The sequence below is a fragment of the Sphaerodactylus townsendi genome, linkage group LG12, assembly GCF_021028975.2.
Source record: "Sphaerodactylus townsendi isolate TG3544 linkage group LG12, MPM_Stown_v2.3, whole genome shotgun sequence".
NCBI lineage: Eukaryota > Metazoa > Chordata > Lepidosauria > Squamata > Sphaerodactylidae > Sphaerodactylus > Sphaerodactylus townsendi.
This window is the reverse complement of record NC_059436.1, coordinates 51178666-51197714: the sequence shown is the minus strand read 5'-3', so window position 1 is coordinate 51197714 and position 19049 is coordinate 51178666. Positions and strand designations below refer to the sequence as shown.

Here is a 19049-nt window from a genome sequence, read left to right as displayed (position 1 = left end):
GGGGTAACTAGAAAGTGATTTCAGAGTAATTTCTGCTTTGTCAGCAATGAGTGATAGTGATTTCAGGGTGATTTCAGCTTTGGCAGCAGTGAGCAGATGCAGAGGCAGGCTGCCTTCAGAGCAGAGGTTCTTTATTGTGATTTCAAGCTCTTTCCAGGCCAGACTGCCCAGTACAGAACGAAACACAGCCCTTTTTATACAGTTCTTTCACCCAATCAGAGGGGGAAGGGGGCAGTCCCCTGCTACATAATATCACAGACAATCTAAAAAACAAAGAGCAGGAAGACAGTCTTTGTTTTTTTTATTGATGGGACAAGTCCTTAAAGAAAAGGCTGCCAATGAATCTTGAGATCCTAGAAGTGGAAAAGTCAATAGTCCAATGGGTCTTGAGACCCTCTTCAGTGAAAATTCAAATAGTCCAATGGGAAGTAGGGTGATGTCCTCCAAACGGCCAAGGCACACCTTGTAAGTCCAAAAGGTCTTTTGTTGAGGTTGACAAACTTATCAGATTGTAAGGAGGAGTTGTCCTTACTTTGCATTTTCTGACCTACTTCCTTGTTACAACTAAAATCCTAAGAGGCTTCTTCTATTCATACAATAAAGTAAGAAGAATATTTCTAATCCATTTCTTTTCTTGTCTATCACTTAAAGTAACTCCATAGAATCTCTTAACCTTATAACAACATGCTTATATATTGGGGAGAGATAACACCAGCAATACATTTTTACTACATACACACATGGGTAACAAGCAAAACAATTTCAGTATAATATCAAGGAATCTACAACATAACTTTCAAGCTATATCACACATCATAGAAATGGGATGAAAGCTCTATCTAGGTTACATGCAGGGGTTTATATTTAAGAGTTAACACAATCTTTATTCTAAAGGGGTTCACAATGTTTGAGGGGGGATAAGGAGGAGAATCATAAACTTCGCACATTCTTTATTGATACCAACATATATCTCTATTTAAGGCTTAGCCAGGTGGGGGGGGGGGGGTTGGGGGGGGGGGGGGGAGGGGGGGGGTGTGGGGGGTAGGGGGGGGGGTGGGGTGGGTGGGGGTGGGGGTGTGGGATGTGTGGGGGGGGAGTGGGGGTGGGGTGGGGGGTTGGGGGGGGGGGGGGTGGGGGGGGGGGGGGGGGGGGGGGGGGGGGGGTGGGGGGGGGGGGGGGTGGGGGCGGGGGGGGGTGGGGGGGGGGGGGGGTGGGGGGGGGGGGGGGTGGGGGGGGGGGGGGGTGGGGGGGGGGGGGGGTGGGGGGGGGGGGGGGTGGGGGGGGGGGGGGGTGGGGGGGGGGGGGGGTGGGGGGGGGGGGGGGTGGGGGGGGGGGGGGGTGGGGGGGGGGGGGGGTGGGGGGGGGGGGGGGTGGGGGGGGGGGGGGGTGGGGGGGGGGGGGGGTGGGGGGGGGGGGGGGTGGGGGGGGGGGGGGGTGGGGGGGGGGGGGGGTGGGGGGGGGGGGGGGTGGGGGGGGGGGGGGGTGGGGGGGGGGGGGGGTGGGGGGGGGGGGGGGTGGGGGGGGGGGGGGGTGGGGGGGGGGGGGGGTGGGGGGGGGGGGGGGTGGGGGGGGGGGGGGGTGGGGGGGGGGGGGGGTGGGGGGGGGGGGGGGTGGGGGGGGGGGGGGGTGGGGGGGGGGGGGGGTGGGGGGGGGGGGGGGTGGGGGGGGGGGGGGGTGGGGGGGGGGGGGGGTGGGGGGGGGGGGGGGTGGGGGGGGGGGGGGGTGGGGGGGGGGGGGGGTGGGGGGGGGGGGGGGTGGGGGGGGGGGGGGGTGGGGGGGGGGGGGGGTGGGGGGGGGGGGGGGTGGGGGGGGGGGGGGGTGGGGGGGGGGGGGGGTGGGGGGGGGGGGGGGTGGGGGGGGGGGGGGGTGGGGGGGGGGGGGGGTGGGGGGGGGGGGGGGTGGGGGGGGGGGGGGGTGGGGGGGGGGGGGGGTGGGGGGGGGGGGGGGTGGGGGGGGGGGGGGGTGGGGGGGGGGGGGGGTGGGGGGGGGGGGGGGTGGGGGGGGGGGGGGGTGGGGGGGGGGGGGGGTGGGGGGGGGGGGGGGTGGGGGGGGGGGGGGGTGGGGGGGGGGGGGGGTGGGGGGGGGGGGGGGTGGGGGGGGGGGGGGGTGGGGGGGGGGGGGGGTGGGGGGGGGGGGGGGTGGGGGGGGGGGGGGGTGGGGGGGGGGGGGGGTGGGGGGGGGGGGGGGTGGGGGGGGGGGGGGGTGGGGGGGGGGGGGGGTGGGGGGGGGGGGGGGTGGGGGGGGGGGGGGGTGGGGGGGGGGGGGGGTGGGGGGGGGGGGGGGTGGGGGGGGGGGGGGGTGGGGGGGGGGGGGGGTGGGGGGGGGGGGGGGTGGGGGGGGGGGGGGGTGGGGGGGGGGGGGGGTGGGGGGGGGGGGGGGTGGGGGGGGGGGGGGGTGGGGGGGGGGGGGGGTGGGGGGGGGGGGGGGTGGGGGGGGGGGGGGGTGGGGGGGGGGGGGGGTGGGGGGGGGGGGGGGTGGGGGGGGGGGGGGGTGGGGGGGGGGGGGGGTGGGGGGGGGGGGGGGTGGGGGGGGGGGGGGGTGGGGGGGGGGGGGGGTGGGGGGGGGGGGGGGTGGGGGGGGGGGGGGGTGGGGGGGGGGGGGGGTGGGGGGGGGGGGGGGTGGGGGGGGGGGGGGGTGGGGGGGGGGGGGGGTGGGGGGGGGGGGGGGTGGGGGGGGGGGGGGGTGGGGGGGGGGGGGGGTGGGGGGGGGGGGGGGTGGGGGGGGGGGGGGGTGGGGGGGGGGGGGGGTGGGGGGGGGGGGGGGTGGGGGGGGGGGGGGGTGGGGGGGGGGGGGGGTGGGGGGGGGGGGGGGTGGGGGGGGGGGGGGGTGGGGGGGGGGGGGGGTGGGGGGGGGGGGGGGTGGGGGGGGGGGGGGGTGGGGGGGGGGGGGGGTGGGGGGGGGGGGGGGTGGGGGGGGGGGGGGGTGGGGGGGGGGGGGGGTGGGGGGGGGGGGGGGTGGGGGGGGGGGGGGGTGGGGGGGGGGGGGGGTGGGGGGGGGGGGGGGTGGGGGGGGGGGGGGGTGGGGGGGGGGGGGGGTGGGGGGGGGGGGGGGTGGGGGGGGGGGGGGGTGGGGGGGGGGGGGGGTGGGGGGGGGGGGGGGTGGGGGGGGGGGGGGGTGGGGGGGGGGGGGGGTGGGGGGGGGGGGGGGTGGGGGGGGGGGGGGGTGGGGGGGGGGGGGGGTGGGGGGGGGGGGGGGTGGGGGGGGGGGGGGGTGGGGGGGGGGGGGGGTGGGGGGGGGGGGGGGTGGGGGGGGGGGGGGGTGGGGGGGGGGGGGGGTGGGGGGGGGGGGGGGTGGGGGGGGGGGGGGGTGGGGGGGGGGGGGGGTGGGGGGGGGGGGGGGTGGGGGGGGGGGGGGGTGGGGGGGGGGGGGGGTGGGGGGGGGGGGGGGTGGGGGGGGGGGGGGGTGGGGGGGGGGGGGGGTGGGGGGGGGGGGGGGTGGGGGGGGGGGGGGGTGGGGGGGGGGGGGGGTGGGGGGGGGGGGGGGTGGGGGGGGGGGGGGGTGGGGGGGGGGGGGGGTGGGGGGGGGGGGGGGTGGGGGGGGGGGGGGGTGGGGGGGGGGGGGGGTGGGGGGGGGGGGGGGTGGGGGGGGGGGGGGGTGGGGGGGGGGGGGGGTGGGGGGGGGGGGGGGTGGGGGGGGGGGGGGGTGGGGGGGGGGGGGGGTGGGGGGGGGGGGGGGTGGGGGGGGGGGGGGGTGGGGGGGGGGGGGGGTGGGGGGGGGGGGGGGTGGGGGGGGGGGGGGGTGGGGGGGGGGGGGGGTGGGGGGGGGGGGGGGTGGGGGGGGGGGGGGGTGGGGGGGGGGGGGGGTGGGGGGGGGGGGGGGTGGGGGGGGGGGGGGGTGGGGGGGGGGGGGGGTGGGGGGGGGGGGGGGTGGGGGGGGGGGGGGGTGGGGGGGGGGGGGGGTGGGGGGGGGGGGGGGTGGGGGGGGGGGGGGGTGGGGGGGGGGGGGGGTGGGGGGGGGGGGGGGTGGGGGGGGGGGGGGGTGGGGGGGGGGGGGGGTGGGGGGGGGGGGGGGTGGGGGGGGGGGGGGGTGGGGGGGGGGGGGGGTGGGGGGGGGGGGGGGTGGGGGGGGGGGGGGGTGGGGGGGGGGGGGGGTGGGGGGGGGGGGGGGTGGGGGGGGGGGGGGGTGGGGGGGGGGGGGGGTGGGGGGGGGGGGGGGTGGGGGGGGGGGGGGGTGGGGGGGGGGGGGGGTGGGGGGGGGGGGGGGTGGGGGGGGGGGGGGGTGGGGGGGGGGGGGGGTGGGGGGGGGGGGGGGTGGGGGGGGGGGGGGGTGGGGGGGGGGGGGGGTGGGGGGGGGGGGGGGTGGGGGGGGGGGGGGGTGGGGGGGGGGGGGGGTGGGGGGGGGGGGGGGTGGGGGGGGGGGGGGGTGGGGGGGGGGGGGGGTGGGGGGGGGGGGGGGTGGGGGGGGGGGGGGGTGGGGGGGGGGGGGGGTGGGGGGGGGGGGGGGTGGGGGGGGGGGGGGGTGGGGGGGGGGGGGGGTGGGGGGGGGGGGGGGTGGGGGGGGGGGGGGGTGGGGGGGGGGGGGGGTGGGGGGGGGGGGGGGTGGGGGGGGGGGGGGGTGGGGGGGGGGGGGGGTGGGGGGGGGGGGGGGTGGGGGGGGGGGGGGGTGGGGGGGGGGGGGGGTGGGGGGGGGGGGGGGTGGGGGGGGGGGGGGGTGGGGGGGGGGGGGGGTGGGGGGGGGGGGGGGTGGGGGGGGGGGGGGGTGGGGGGGGGGGGGGGTGGGGGGGGGGGGGGGTGGGGGGGGGGGGGGGTGGGGGGGGGGGGGGGTGGGGGGGGGGGGGGGTGGGGGGGGGGGGGGGTGGGGGGGGGGGGGGGTGGGGGGGGGGGGGGGTGGGGGGGGGGGGGGGTGGGGGGGGGGGGGGGTGGGGGGGGGGGGGGGTGGGGGGGGGGGGGGGTGGGGGGGGGGGGGGGTGGGGGGGGGGGGGGGTGGGGGGGGGGGGGGGTGGGGGGGGGGGGGGGTGGGGGGGGGGGGGGGTGGGGGGGGGGGGGGGTGGGGGGGGGGGGGGGTGGGGGGGGGGGGGGGTGGGGGGGGGGGGGGGTGGGGGGGGGGGGGGGTGGGGGGGGGGGGGGGTGGGGGGGGGGGGGGGTGGGGGGGGGGGGGGGTGGGGGGGGGGGGGGGTGGGGGGGGGGGGGGGTGGGGGGGGGGGGGGGTGGGGGGGGGGGGGGGTGGGGGGGGGGGGGGGTGGGGGGGGGGGGGGGTGGGGGGGGGGGGGGGTGGGGGGGGGGGGGGGTGGGGGGGGGGGGGGGTGGGGGGGGGGGGGGGTGGGGGGGGGGGGGGGTGGGGGGGGGGGGGGGTGGGGGGGGGGGGGGGTGGGGGGGGGGGGGGGTGGGGGGGGGGGGGGGTGGGGGGGGGGGGGGGTGGGGGGGGGGGGGGGTGGGGGGGGGGGGGGGTGGGGGGGGGGGGGGGTGGGGGGGGGGGGGGGTGGGGGGGGGGGGGGGTGGGGGGGGGGGGGGGTGGGGGGGGGGGGGGGTGGGGGGGGGGGGGGGTGGGGGGGGGGGGGGGTGGGGGGGGGGGGGGGTGGGGGGGGGGGGGGGTGGGGGGGGGGGGGGGTGGGGGGGGGGGGGGGTGGGGGGGGGGGGGGGTGGGGGGGGGGGGGGGTGGGGGGGGGGGGGGGTGGGGGGGGGGGGGGGTGGGGGGGGGGGGGGGTGGGGGGGGGGGGGGGTGGGGGGGGGGGGGGGTGGGGGGGGGGGGGGGTGGGGGGGGGGGGGGGTGGGGGGGGGGGGGGGTGGGGGGGGGGGGGGGTGGGGGGGGGGGGGGGTGGGGGGGGGGGGGGGTGGGGGGGGGGGGGGGTGGGGGGGGGGGGGGGTGGGGGGGGGGGGGGGTGGGGGGGGGGGGGGGTGGGGGGGGGGGGGGGTGGGGGGGGGGGGGGGTGGGGGGGGGGGGGGGTGGGGGGGGGGGGGGGTGGGGGGGGGGGGGGGTGGGGGGGGGGGGGGGTGGGGGGGGGGGGGGGTGGGGGGGGGGGGGGGTGGGGGGGGGGGGGGGTGGGGGGGGGGGGGGGTGGGGGGGGGGGGGGGTGGGGGGGGGGGGGGGTGGGGGGGGGGGGGGGTGGGGGGGGGGGGGGGTGGGGGGGGGGGGGGGTGGGGGGGGGGGGGGGTGGGGGGGGGGGGGGGTGGGGGGGGGGGGGGGTGGGGGGGGGGGGGGGTGGGGGGGGGGGGGGGTGGGGGGGGGGGGGGGTGGGGGGGGGGGGGGGTGGGGGGGGGGGGGGGTGGGGGGGGGGGGGGGTGGGGGGGGGGGGGGGTGGGGGGGGGGGGGGGTGGGGGGGGGGGGGGGTGGGGGGGGGGGGGGGTGGGGGGGGGGGGGGGTGGGGGGGGGGGGGGGTGGGGGGGGGGGGGGGTGGGGGGGGGGGGGGGTGGGGGGGGGGGGGGGTGGGGGGGGGGGGGGGTGGGGGGGGGGGGGGGTGGGGGGGGGGGGGGGTGGGGGGGGGGGGGGGTGGGGGGGGGGGGGGGTGGGGGGGGGGGGGGGTGGGGGGGGGGGGGGGTGGGGGGGGGGGGGGGTGGGGGGGGGGGGGGGTGGGGGGGGGGGGGGGTGGGGGGGGGGGGGGGTGGGGGGGGGGGGGGGTGGGGGGGGGGGGGGGTGGGGGGGGGGGGGGGTGGGGGGGGGGGGGGGTGGGGGGGGGGGGGGGTGGGGGGGGGGGGGGGTGGGGGGGGGGGGGGGTGGGGGGGGGGGGGGGTGGGGGGGGGGGGGGGTGGGGGGGGGGGGGGGTGGGGGGGGGGGGGGGTGGGGGGGGGGGGGGGTGGGGGGGGGGGGGGGTGGGGGGGGGGGGGGGTGGGGGGGGGGGGGGGTGGGGGGGGGGGGGGGTGGGGGGGGGGGGGGGTGGGGGGGGGGGGGGGTGGGGGGGGGGGGGGGTGGGGGGGGGGGGGGGTGGGGGGGGGGGGGGGTGGGGGGGGGGGGGGGTGGGGGGGGGGGGGGGTGGGGGGGGGGGGGGGTGGGGGGGGGGGGGGGTGGGGGGGGGGGGGGGTGGGGGGGGGGGGGGGTGGGGGGGGGGGGGGGTGGGGGGGGGGGGGGGTGGGGGGGGGGGGGGGTGGGGGGGGGGGGGGGTGGGGGGGGGGGGGGGTGGGGGGGGGGGGGGGTGGGGGGGGGGGGGGGTGGGGGGGGGGGGGGGTGGGGGGGGGGGGGGGTGGGGGGGGGGGGGGGTGGGGGGGGGGGGGGGTGGGGGGGGGGGGGGGTGGGGGGGGGGGGGGGTGGGGGGGGGGGGGGGTGGGGGGGGGGGGGGGTGGGGGGGGGGGGGGGTGGGGGGGGGGGGGGGTGGGGGGGGGGGGGGGTGGGGGGGGGGGGGGGTGGGGGGGGGGGGGGGTGGGGGGGGGGGGGGGTGGGGGGGGGGGGGGGTGGGGGGGGGGGGGGGTGGGGGGGGGGGGGGGTGGGGGGGGGGGGGGGTGGGGGGGGGGGGGGGTGGGGGGGGGGGGGGGTGGGGGGGGGGGGGGGTGGGGGGGGGGGGGGGTGGGGGGGGGGGGGGGTGGGGGGGGGGGGGGGTGGGGGGGGGGGGGGGTGGGGGGGGGGGGGGGTGGGGGGGGGGGGGGGTGGGGGGGGGGGGGGGTGGGGGGGGGGGGGGGTGGGGGGGGGGGGGGGTGGGGGGGGGGGGGGGTGGGGGGGGGGGGGGGTGGGGGGGGGGGGGGGTGGGGGGGGGGGGGGGTGGGGGGGGGGGGGGGTGGGGGGGGGGGGGGGTGGGGGGGGGGGGGGGTGGGGGGGGGGGGGGGTGGGGGGGGGGGGGGGTGGGGGGGGGGGGGGGTGGGGGGGGGGGGGGGTGGGGGGGGGGGGGGGTGGGGGGGGGGGGGGGTGGGGGGGGGGGGGGGTGGGGGGGGGGGGGGGTGGGGGGGGGGGGGGGTGGGGGGGGGGGGGGGTGGGGGGGGGGGGGGGTGGGGGGGGGGGGGGGTGGGGGGGGGGGGGGGTGGGGGGGGGGGGGGGTGGGGGGGGGGGGGGGTGGGGGGGGGGGGGGGTGGGGGGGGGGGGGGGTGGGGGGGGGGGGGGGTGGGGGGGGGGGGGGGTGGGGGGGGGGGGGGGTGGGGGGGGGGGGGGGTGGGGGGGGGGGGGGGTGGGGGGGGGGGGGGGTGGGGGGGGGGGGGGGTGGGGGGGGGGGGGGGTGGGGGGGGGGGGGGGTGGGGGGGGGGGGGGGTGGGGGGGGGGGGGGGTGGGGGGGGGGGGGGGTGGGGGGGGGGGGGGGTGGGGGGGGGGGGGGGTGGGGGGGGGGGGGGGTGGGGGGGGGGGGGGGTGGGGGGGGGGGGGGGTGGGGGGGGGGGGGGGTGGGGGGGGGGGGGGGTGGGGGGGGGGGGGGGTGGGGGGGGGGGGGGGTGGGGGGGGGGGGGGGTGGGGGGGGGGGGGGGTGGGGGGGGGGGGGGGTGGGGGGGGGGGGGGGTGGGGGGGGGGGGGGGTGGGGGGGGGGGGGGGTGGGGGGGGGGGGGGGTGGGGGGGGGGGGGGGTGGGGGGGGGGGGGGGTGGGGGGGGGGGGGGGTGGGGGGGGGGGGGGGTGGGGGGGGGGGGGGGTGGGGGGGGGGGGGGGTGGGGGGGGGGGGGGGTGGGGGGGGGGGGGGGTGGGGGGGGGGGGGGGTGGGGGGGGGGGGGGGTGGGGGGGGGGGGGGGTGGGGGGGGGGGGGGGTGGGGGGGGGGGGGGGTGGGGGGGGGGGGGGGTGGGGGGGGGGGGGGGTGGGGGGGGGGGGGGGTGGGGGGGGGGGGGGGTGGGGGGGGGGGGGGGTGGGGGGGGGGGGGGGTGGGGGGGGGGGGGGGTGGGGGGGGGGGGGGGTGGGGGGGGGGGGGGGTGGGGGGGGGGGGGGGTGGGGGGGGGGGGGGGTGGGGGGGGGGGGGGGTGGGGGGGGGGGGGGGTGGGGGGGGGGGGGGGTGGGGGGGGGGGGGGGTGGGGGGGGGGGGGGGTGGGGGGGGGGGGGGGTGGGGGGGGGGGGGGGTGGGGGGGGGGGGGGGTGGGGGGGGGGGGGGGTGGGGGGGGGGGGGGGTGGGGGGGGGGGGGGGTGGGGGGGGGGGGGGGTGGGGGGGGGGGGGGGTGGGGGGGGGGGGGGGTGGGGGGGGGGGGGGGTGGGGGGGGGGGGGGGTGGGGGGGGGGGGGGGTGGGGGGGGGGGGGGGTGGGGGGGGGGGGGGGTGGGGGGGGGGGGGGGTGGGGGGGGGGGGGGGTGGGGGGGGGGGGGGGTGGGGGGGGGGGGGGGTGGGGGGGGGGGGGGGTGGGGGGGGGGGGGGGTGGGGGGGGGGGGGGGTGGGGGGGGGGGGGGGTGGGGGGGGGGGGGGGTGGGGGGGGGGGGGGGTGGGGGGGGGGGGGGGTGGGGGGGGGGGGGGGTGGGGGGGGGGGGGGGTGGGGGGGGGGGGGGGTGGGGGGGGGGGGGGGTGGGGGGGGGGGGGGGTGGGGGGGGGGGGGGGTGGGGGGGGGGGGGGGTGGGGGGGGGGGGGGGTGGGGGGGGGGGGGGGTGGGGGGGGGGGGGGGTGGGGGGGGGGGGGGGTGGGGGGGGGGGGGGGTGGGGGGGGGGGGGGGTGGGGGGGGGGGGGGGTGGGGGGGGGGGGGGGTGGGGGGGGGGGGGGGTGGGGGGGGGGGGGGGTGGGGGGGGGGGGGGGTGGGGGGGGGGGGGGGTGGGGGGGGGGGGGGGTGGGGGGGGGGGGGGGTGGGGGGGGGGGGGGGTGGGGGGGGGGGGGGGTGGGGGGGGGGGGGGGTGGGGGGGGGGGGGGGTGGGGGGGGGGGGGGGTGGGGGGGGGGGGGGGTGGGGGGGGGGGGGGGTGGGGGGGGGGGGGGGTGGGGGGGGGGGGGGGTGGGGGGGGGGGGGGGTGGGGGGGGGGGGGGGTGGGGGGGGGGGGGGGTGGGGGGGGGGGGGGGTGGGGGGGGGGGGGGGTGGGGGGGGGGGGGGGTGGGGGGGGGGGGGGGTGGGGGGGGGGGGGGGTGGGGGGGGGGGGGGGTGGGGGGGGGGGGGGGTGGGGGGGGGGGGGGGTGGGGGGGGGGGGGGGTGGGGGGGGGGGGGGGTGGGGGGGGGGGGGGGTGGGGGGGGGGGGGGGTGGGGGGGGGGGGGGGTGGGGGGGGGGGGGGGTGGGGGGGGGGGGGGGTGGGGGGGGGGGGGGGTGGGGGGGGGGGGGGGTGGGGGGGGGGGGGGGTGGGGGGGGGGGGGGGTGGGGGGGGGGGGGGGTGGGGGGGGGGGGGGGTGGGGGGGGGGGGGGGTGGGGGGGGGGGGGGGTGGGGGGGGGGGGGGGTGGGGGGGGGGGGGGGTGGGGGGGGGGGGGGGTGGGGGGGGGGGGGGGTGGGGGGGGGGGGGGGTGGGGGGGGGGGGGGGTGGGGGGGGGGGGGGGTGGGGGGGGGGGGGGGTGGGGGGGGGGGGGGGTGGGGGGGGGGGGGGGTGGGGGGGGGGGGGGGTGGGGGGGGGGGGGGGTGGGGGGGGGGGGGGGTGGGGGGGGGGGGGGGTGGGGGGGGGGGGGGGTGGGGGGGGGGGGGGGTGGGGGGGGGGGGGGGTGGGGGGGGGGGGGGGTGGGGGGGGGGGGGGGTGGGGGGGGGGGGGGGTGGGGGGGGGGGGGGGTGGGGGGGGGGGGGGGTGGGGGGGGGGGGGGGTGGGGGGGGGGGGGGGTGGGGGGGGGGGGGGGTGGGGGGGGGGGGGGGTGGGGGGGGGGGGGGGTGGGGGGGGGGGGGGGTGGGGGGGGGGGGGGGTGGGGGGGGGGGGGGGTGGGGGGGGGGGGGGGTGGGGGGGGGGGGGGGTGGGGGGGGGGGGGGGTGGGGGGGGGGGGGGGTGGGGGGGGGGGGGGGTGGGGGGGGGGGGGGGTGGGGGGGGGGGGGGGTGGGGGGGGGGGGGGGTGGGGGGGGGGGGGGGTGGGGGGGGGGGGGGGGGGGGGGGGGGGGGGGTGGGGGGGGGGGGGGGTGGGGGGGGGGGGGGGTGGGGGGGGGGGGGGGTGGGGGGTGTGTGGGGGGGGGTGGGGGGGGGGGGGGGTGGGGGGGGGGGGGGGTGGGGGGGGGGGGGGGTGGGGGGGGGGGGGGGTGGGGGTGGGGGGGGGGGGGGGGGGGGGGGGGGGGGGGGGGGGGGGGGTGGGGGGGGGGGGGGGTGCCTTCTGGGGCGCTCCTGTTTCAGGCGTGCGCTTCCTGCTTTAAAAAGGTGAAAATCTGGTCACCTTACACTTGAGGCATGATGCTGGCAGGGGATGATGGGAACCGTAGTCCATAACATCTGGAGGGCTGCGAGTTTGACACCTATGCTCTACCCTGACAAAACCATCTTTCTTGGCCTCCATTAGAAAGTCCACTTCTGGTCTACAGAGAGGCAATAAACCTTGCATGAAGAAATTTGCTTCCTTTATCCAGCTACTTATACTTTGCTTTACTCCCCCTTGTGGGTGCCAAGTGGCTCACACTGTCTTTTCCCCTTGATTCGCTTCATCCTCACAGCCACCATCCTGTGAAGGAGGCAAGGCTGGCATTGTGCGACAGCCGCAAGGTCACCCGGCAACCTTGTGCGGCAGAGTGAGGATTCGAACCTGAGTCTGCATCACGACCGACTTTGTTGCTGAGAGTTTTCATGCTTTCTTTTAGAAGCTCCGGTGCCTGACCTTCAGGACTCCGAGGAACCCTATGACTTTCGCTTTGTGAAGTGGATGATCAAGAACAAGGTCAGTGCCCATGATTAGGATCGGCCCTGCCTGAGATGCTGGCCGACATGAAAGCCTGGTGAACCTTTGACGGTGATCCGGAAACTAAAACTCGTACAGCGTGCGGCGGCCAGATTGCTTACGGGAACATCTAGTTGGGACTGGATTACTCCGGTTCTATACCACATGCAGTGGCTGCTTATCGAGTTCCAGGCCATTTTCAAAGTATTGGTTTTGACCTTTAAGGCCATAAATGGCATTGGGCCAGAGGTGGGATCCAGCAGGTTCTCACAGGTTCCCGAGAGTAGGTTACTAATTATTTGTGTGTGCCGAGAGGGGGTTACTAATTGGTGATTTTGCCACATGATTTTTGCCTTCGTTACGCCCCTCCTCTCAGCAGTGGTGCACAGAACTTGAAGCAGTCTAGCAGGAGGTGCACCGGCGTGCGTGGCAGCCTGCCCCTGCGTGCATTCGTTTCCCGCCCAAGGACCGACAAGCAGCTGCTGCATCCCTTGCCGTTTGTGCCCCGCCCAGCAAATGCGTTCCGGCCCCCAGAATGCCCGCCGCCGCCAATAACTCCGTGGTGCCCCACCCAGCCCCATTGGCGCTACGCCACAGTTTGAAATCCCACCACCATGGGAACCTGTTACTAAAAGTTTTGGGGAGGAGAAGTCACTATCAATAGTAGTTACTAATGTGTTAGGTTGCTAATTTTAACTATTATTATGCTGTTTTATTGAGAGATTTATACTGATGTATACTGCTCTGAGCCTCCCGAGGAGGGTGCTCTAAAAATATAACAAACAAACAAATACATTTCAGTTATTGCCCCATACTGAGGGAAGTCTATGCCATTTTGATTTTTCGGTGAGCACCAGAACGAAGCCGACTCCTGCTAGTGGGACCACCGGTCTATCCAGCTCGGTGATATTATCTTTGTGGCTCTGGGGGTCTTGGAATCTTGTCCAGCCCCACAGTTGGCGATGTCGGGGCTTGAACCTGAGGCCTCCTGGATGCAAAATGGGTGTATTCCAACTGAGCTAGAGCTCCTCTTCTTGGCTCCACCAAGCATCTCTCTGTGTTCAGTTCCAAGTACGAAGTTGCAAGCAAGATGCTGACAGTCACGTGGGGTCTCTTCTCACCTTCATTTCCTGAGATGCTGGAGGAGTAAGGCCTTACTCTTGTGTTTTGCCACTGAGTTGGTAAATGACAGTGACAGGACTGTAAGCAGAGGTGGGATCCAGCAGGTTCTCACAGGTTCCCGAGAGTAGGCTACTAATTATTTGTGTGTGCCGAGAGGGGGTTACTAATGGGTGATTTTGCCACGTGATTTTTGCCTTAGTTACGCCCCTCCTCTCAGCAGTAGCATGCAGAACGTGAAGCAGTCTAGCAGGAGGTGCACTGGCATGCATGGCAGCCTGCGCCTGCGTGCATTCGTTTCCCACCCAAGGACCGGCGCAGCGGCTGCGTCCTTGACACAGCCCCGCCCAGGAAAGCCACGCCCCCGGAATGCCCGGCCACGCCCCCGTCGTGCCCTGCCCAGGCCCATTGGCGCTACACCACAGTTTGACTCCCACCACCATGGGAACCTGTTACTAAATTTTTTGGATCCCACCACTGACTGTAAGCCAAATTCTGCAGGGTCAAGATGGCGGGTGGCTACGCTTAGCCAAGGGCACATTCTTCAGGAGAGAAGTGCAGACCATTTGTAAACATTTCAAAGGCAGGACTCCAGCAGGTAGGTGTAAGGAACTTCAAAGAACTTGAAACAAAGCAACTTAAATCAGTTCATTTATTCCAAAGCTTCAACGGTCTCAGTACACGCCATGCGAGAACTGGCCCCCCTCGGCTAGAACTGTCTTTTTTACAGACGAAGATACTGCCCCTCCCCCTTGCCCCATTCCCAAGCAAAGTTTCACACAGGAAAAGCAAAAGTAAGCTTCAAACATACATGATAAACATAAGCATAGCAAGGTCAATACTCCGGGCAGTGAGCCCAGTACAAGAAAGGTGCCAAGGACGAGACGTCTGGGTGAGCGCACTAGCCCCCACCCTTACAGTAGGCAGGCAAGAGACTCCAGCAGCAGCGAGGCAAGCCAGGTGCTGCCGCCGCCTCCTCCTTTCAAGAGTCACGCAAGGTCCCCGGCCGACCCAGCTGGTTCTGTCCATGAGGCTAGAGACTCTGGCAGCAGCAAAGTGAGCAGGGTTGTGCACTGCCGCCTCCTCCTCCTGCAAAGCCTGCGAGAGCTGGCCCAGGAAGGGGCGCGTGCCAAGCAAGAGGCGGCAGTGGAGGTGGGAGGCCAGAAGGAAGAGAGGGGGAAGTGGAATCTCTCCTCACATCTCACTTTCCACCTCCGCAGGGTCTAGCAGCCATCCCGGTCTCTGCCTTCTACAGCCCTCCACAAAAGAAGAACTTTGATCATTACATCCGTTTCTGCTTTGCAAAGGTGAACTAACAGGGGAAAATTCAAGAAGAGGGGGGTTGGGGACCAGCTGAGGGACCTGAAGAGGGAAGGAGGGACATCCTGTCCCAGTGACCCAGTCCTTCGAAGCCTTGACTCCTCCTTTGGGGCTGCTATATTTCTTCTATCAATGCCAGCATAAAGGCAGGAGGAGGGGGGAAAGTACATAAGAACATGAGACCATCAGAAAGCGCCTGCTGGATCAGACCAGAGTGCATCTAGTCCAGCACTCTGCTACTCGCAGTGGCCCAACAGGTGCCTTTGGGAGCTCACATGAAGGTGAAAGCAATGGCCTTCTGCGGCTGTTGCTCCCGAGCACCTGGTCTGCTAAGGCATTTGCAATCTCAGATCAAGGAGGATCGAGATTGGGAGCCATAAATCGACTTCTCCTCCATCAATCTGTCCCAGCCCCTTTTAAAGCTATCCAGGTTAGTGGCCATCACCACCTCCTGTGGCAGCATATTCCAAACACCAATCACACGTTGCGTGAAGAAGTGTTTCCTTTTATTAGTCCTAATTCTTCCCCCCCCAGCATTTTCAATGGATTGTGAGGAATTTTCTAGTATTGTGAGGAAGAGAGAAAAATTTCTCTCTGCCAACATTTTCTGCCCCATGCATAATTTTATAGACTTCAATCATATCCCCCCTCAGACGTCTCCTCTCCAAACTAAAGAGTCCCAAACGCTGCAGCTGCCTTATCCAAAGCTGCCTTATGCCAAGCTAGGCCATCTTTTTTGGTACTGTTTACTCTGACTGGCAGGGGCCTCTGGGACAGAAGGCCTCTCCCATCATACCAACCTCTTTTGACAGGAGATCCCAGGGGGTCTTCTGCGTGCAAAGCAGAGGCTCCTACCGAGGCACAACATCTCCCCAGTGGTCATATTTGAGGTAACCTTGGGCTGATCCAGAGGCAGCCACGCCACAGGCCATCCTGGCTCGATATGAGCGGCCATTTTGTGAGCATTACATAAGGATAGGTAAGGGCAGCAGCACGATGTACTCCAGGGGTCTGCAACCTGCAGCTCTCCAGATGTTCATGAACTACAATTCCCATCAGTCCCTACCAGCATGGCCAATTGCTGGCAGGGGCTGATGGGAATTGTAGTTCATGAACATCTGGAGAGCCGCAGGCTGCAGACCCCTGTTAAATAAGAGAAGAAGAAGAAGAGTTTGGGTTTATATCCCCCCTTTCTCTCCTGCAGGAGACTCAAAGGGGCTGACAATCTCCTTGCCCTTCCCCATCAACTCCTGTGAGGGTACTGAGAGAGTCTCAGAAGCTGTGACTAGCCCAAGGTCACCCAGCTGGCGTGTGTGGGAGTGCACAGGCTAATCGGAATTCCCCAGATAAACCTCCACAGCTCAGGCGGCAGAGCTGGGAATCAAACCCGGTTCCTCCAGATTAGATACACGAGCTCTTCACCTCCTACGCCACTGCTTTATATCTCCCCTTTTTTCTCCTGCAAGGAGACTCAAAGGGGCTGACAATCTCCTTGCCCTTCCCCCCTCACAACAAACACCCTGTGAGGTAGGTGGGGCTGAGAGAGCTCCGTAGAGCTGTGACTAGCCCAAGGTCACCCAGCTGGCGTGTGTGGGAGTGCCCAGGCTAATCTGAATTCCCCAGAGAAGCCTCCACAGCTCAGGCGGCAGAGCTGGGAATCAAACCCGGTTCCTCCAGATGAGAGACACGAGCTCTTCACCTCCTACGCCACTGCTGCTCCAATAAGTCCAATCCCGTCTAATCTCGGAAGTATTTCGATGGGGGAACAGCAAGGAAGGCTCCGTGGAGGAAGGCAAAGGCAACCCACCTCTGATGGTCTCTAACCTTGGAAGCCCTCCAGGTTTGATGCACCTTACACACACACACGCACGCACGCAAACACACACGCACACATGGTGGGGAGCCATAAAGAATAAACAGTGTGCAGAAAGTGGTTAGCGAGCAATTGCCCCCCCCTTCTCCTAAAATGGTAGGACTGGGGAGGGGGAGGGGCGAAGAAGTTAATAGGCAGTAGATTCAGGACAGACAAAAGCAAATGCTTTATAGAATGCGTAATTTATCTGATTGTCGCTTGCTTTAGATGGCCTTAAAAAGGGATTAGACAAATTTCATGAAGGGTAGTTTAACCGGTAGCCATAATTTGACTGGTTTAACAGCACTTAACGGCACCTGCCAGCTTAATAGTTTAAGAGCAGCAGTGGCGTTGTGGTTAAGAGCAGGTGCATTCTAATCTGGAGGAACCGGGTTTGATTCCCAGCTCTGCCGCCTGAGCTGTGGAGGCTTCTCTGGGGAATTCAGATTAGCCTGGGCACTCCCACACACGTCAGCTGGGTGACCTTGGGCTAGTCACAGCTCTACGGAGCTCTCTCAGCCCCACCTACCTCACAGGGTGTTTGTTGTGAGGGGGGAAGGGCAAGGAGATTGTCAGCCCCTTTGAGTCTCCTTGCAGGAGAAAAAGGGGAGATATAAAGCAGTGGCGTAGGAGGTTAAGAGCTCGTGTATCTAATCTGGAGGAACCGGGTTTGATTCCCAGCTCTGCCGCCTGAGCTGTGGAGGTTTATCTGGGGAATTCAGATTAGCCTGTATACTCCCACACACGCCAGCTGGGTGACCTTGGGCTAGTCACAGTTCCTCTGAGCTCTCTCAGCCCCACCCACCTCACAGGGTGTTTGTTGTGAGGGGGGAAGGGCAAGGATATTGTCAGCCCATTTGAGTCTCCTGCAGGAGAGAAAGGGGGGATATAAATCCAAACTCCTCCTCCTCCTCTTCTTCCTCTTCCTCTTCCCTCTCTCCTCTCTCCTCAGTCCCTCTTCCTGTTGTTGTTGTTGTTGTTGTTGTTGTTGTTGTTGTTGTTGTTGTTCTTCTTCTTCTTCTTCTTCTTCTTCTTCTTCTTCTTCTTCTTCTTCTTCTTCTTCTTCTTCTTCTTCTTCTTCTTCTTCTTCTTCTTCTTCCTCTTCTTCTTCTTCTTCATATGCCTACATAGGGATGTGACATTCTGTGTAACGCTTTCAGGGAGAAAATGTTTGTTGATGGTGTGCATTGCAGGGGCCCAGGGCTGAGTCCAGGCATCTTGTTCAAGAGAACAATGTACACAGAAATGTACAATCAAATATCCTGCCATATAACTTCTTGCATGTTTCTCCTGGCCTTGTTCACATCATGGACATCAGTGTGTATGCGCACACATACGCACTACTTGCACAGCTGCTGCTGCTGTATCTTTGGCGGGACAAAAACCTTCTCATGCAAAAAGTACTGGGTTCAGGATCTCAGGGATTCCAATGAATGGGTCATGTTATGACTTTTGCTTCCTTCTTAGGAGGACGCCACTCTAGACGCCGCAGCCGACATCTTGCAAAAGTGGAGTCAGGAGAAACCTGGTCAATAAAGTGGCTCCTTTTCCGCAGTCTTTGTCGCTGGAGCTTTGGCACGAGTCGGAGAGCTCTCGGCAAAGTTTCCCACTGCCGAACTGCGCCACGGGATATCCAAGGGCTCTGCCCTCCTGTCCGCGTGGGAGAAATCATCCCCGAGAACTGATTTGACGGGCGATTCTTTCCTTCCGGTTCTCCAGAATTGTGAAACTCTCAGGCCCGTTGAGAAGAATTTGTTGTTCTTGTTTTGATTTCAGGGCATCGCTTTCAGTGGGGAGGGTTTCAAGCAGAGGGCTCGATGCACCTCATTGGACTTCCTTCGTGCAGTTGTGAAAGAGGTGTGAAATAGCCTCTTTTAATGTTCGGCTCTCTTACAGGAGGAAGTCCTTACAGAGCCTTCCTTGGGCCTGCTTCAATCAGAGCAGTGTGTGTCCCCCCACCTCCCCCCACATTCTTTTATGAACCGTCCTGGAAGTGGCCTTGTAATTATTCTATGCTGCTGAGTCCTTTTTTTTTTGGCCCTGTGGTCAGATACGAGCTTCCCCATCATAGGCGAGGAGGGTCACCCTCTTTGCTTCTTAGTGTCATTTGTCCCCTGTCCCTAAAGGGTAGGATGGACGTTAGCTTTCCACACAAGACTTGGCAAAGCAGGAGAAATAGGGCCAGGCCTCCGAGTCTCACCCTTCCTACACACGCACACGCAGTTTGCACACGCACAGACTCCTTCCGGGAGCTCTAGGAGAGCTGTGTTGCGCAGTTTGAGTGCCTGTGTTGGGAGGAATGCGTTTGGACCAGGGAGTCCTGATGAAGGTGATCCTGTCCTCCACGTTGCCGGCTCAGGGTTAAGTGCACGGGGGACTCCTGTCGGTCCTGTGGTCCTCCTGATTTGATGATGCTGCACTCTAGGAAAGAAGTCAAGAAAACTGTAGCACTGATTGCCAATAAAGGAAGCGTTATTTCAAAAAGGTGGATTTGTCTTGTGTATTCATAGAAGAAGAAGAAGAGGAGGAGGAGGAGGAGTTTGGATTTATATCCCCCCTTTCTCTCCTGCAGGAGACTCAAAGGGGCTGACAATCTCCTTGCCTTTCCCCCCTTCCCAACAAACACCCTGTGAGTTAGGTGGGGCTGAGAGAGCTCCGAAGAACTGTGACTAGCCCAAGGTCACCCAGCTGGCGTGGGTGGGAGTGTACAGGCTAATCTGAATTCCCCAGAGAAGCCTCCACAGCTCAGGCGGCAGAGCTGGGAATCAAACCCGGTTCCTCCAGATTAGATACACGAGCTCTTAACCTCCTACACCACTGCTGCTCTCTATAGGACAGTGATGGTGAATCTTTTTGGGACCAAGGGCCCAAATTGCAACCCAAAACCCACTTATTTATCGCAAAGTGTCAACACGGCAATTTAACCTGAATGCTGAGGTTTTAGTTTAGAAAAAATGGTTTGCTCCGAGGTGTGTGTTACTCAGGAGTAAGCTTGGTGGTAGTTGGTGGCTTTGCTTTGAAGCAACCGTGCAACTGTTCCAACGGGTGAATCACAACCCTGGGAGAGTTTACTCAGAAGCAAGACCCATTGCCAGCAACAGAGCTTACTCCCAGGTAAAGGACTGCACTTTTGTTCTTCGCATGAAAATCAGTAGGGTTTAACAGCGCTTAACAGGGTTACCTACACTG

At 72.8% G+C, this 19049-nt stretch overlaps 1 long non-coding RNA gene across 1 annotated transcript; it reads left to right on the top strand.

The window, feature by feature from the left end:
* Window positions 1-11485: 11485 nt before the first annotated feature.
* On the top strand, window positions 11486-18344 carry LOC125441825. The gene is made up of 3 exons (XR_007245912.1): window positions 11486-11569; window positions 13909-13995; window positions 17328-18344. It is a non-coding gene; the product is annotated as an uncharacterized LOC125441825 (long non-coding RNA).
* Window positions 18345-19049: the final 705 nt, after the last annotated feature.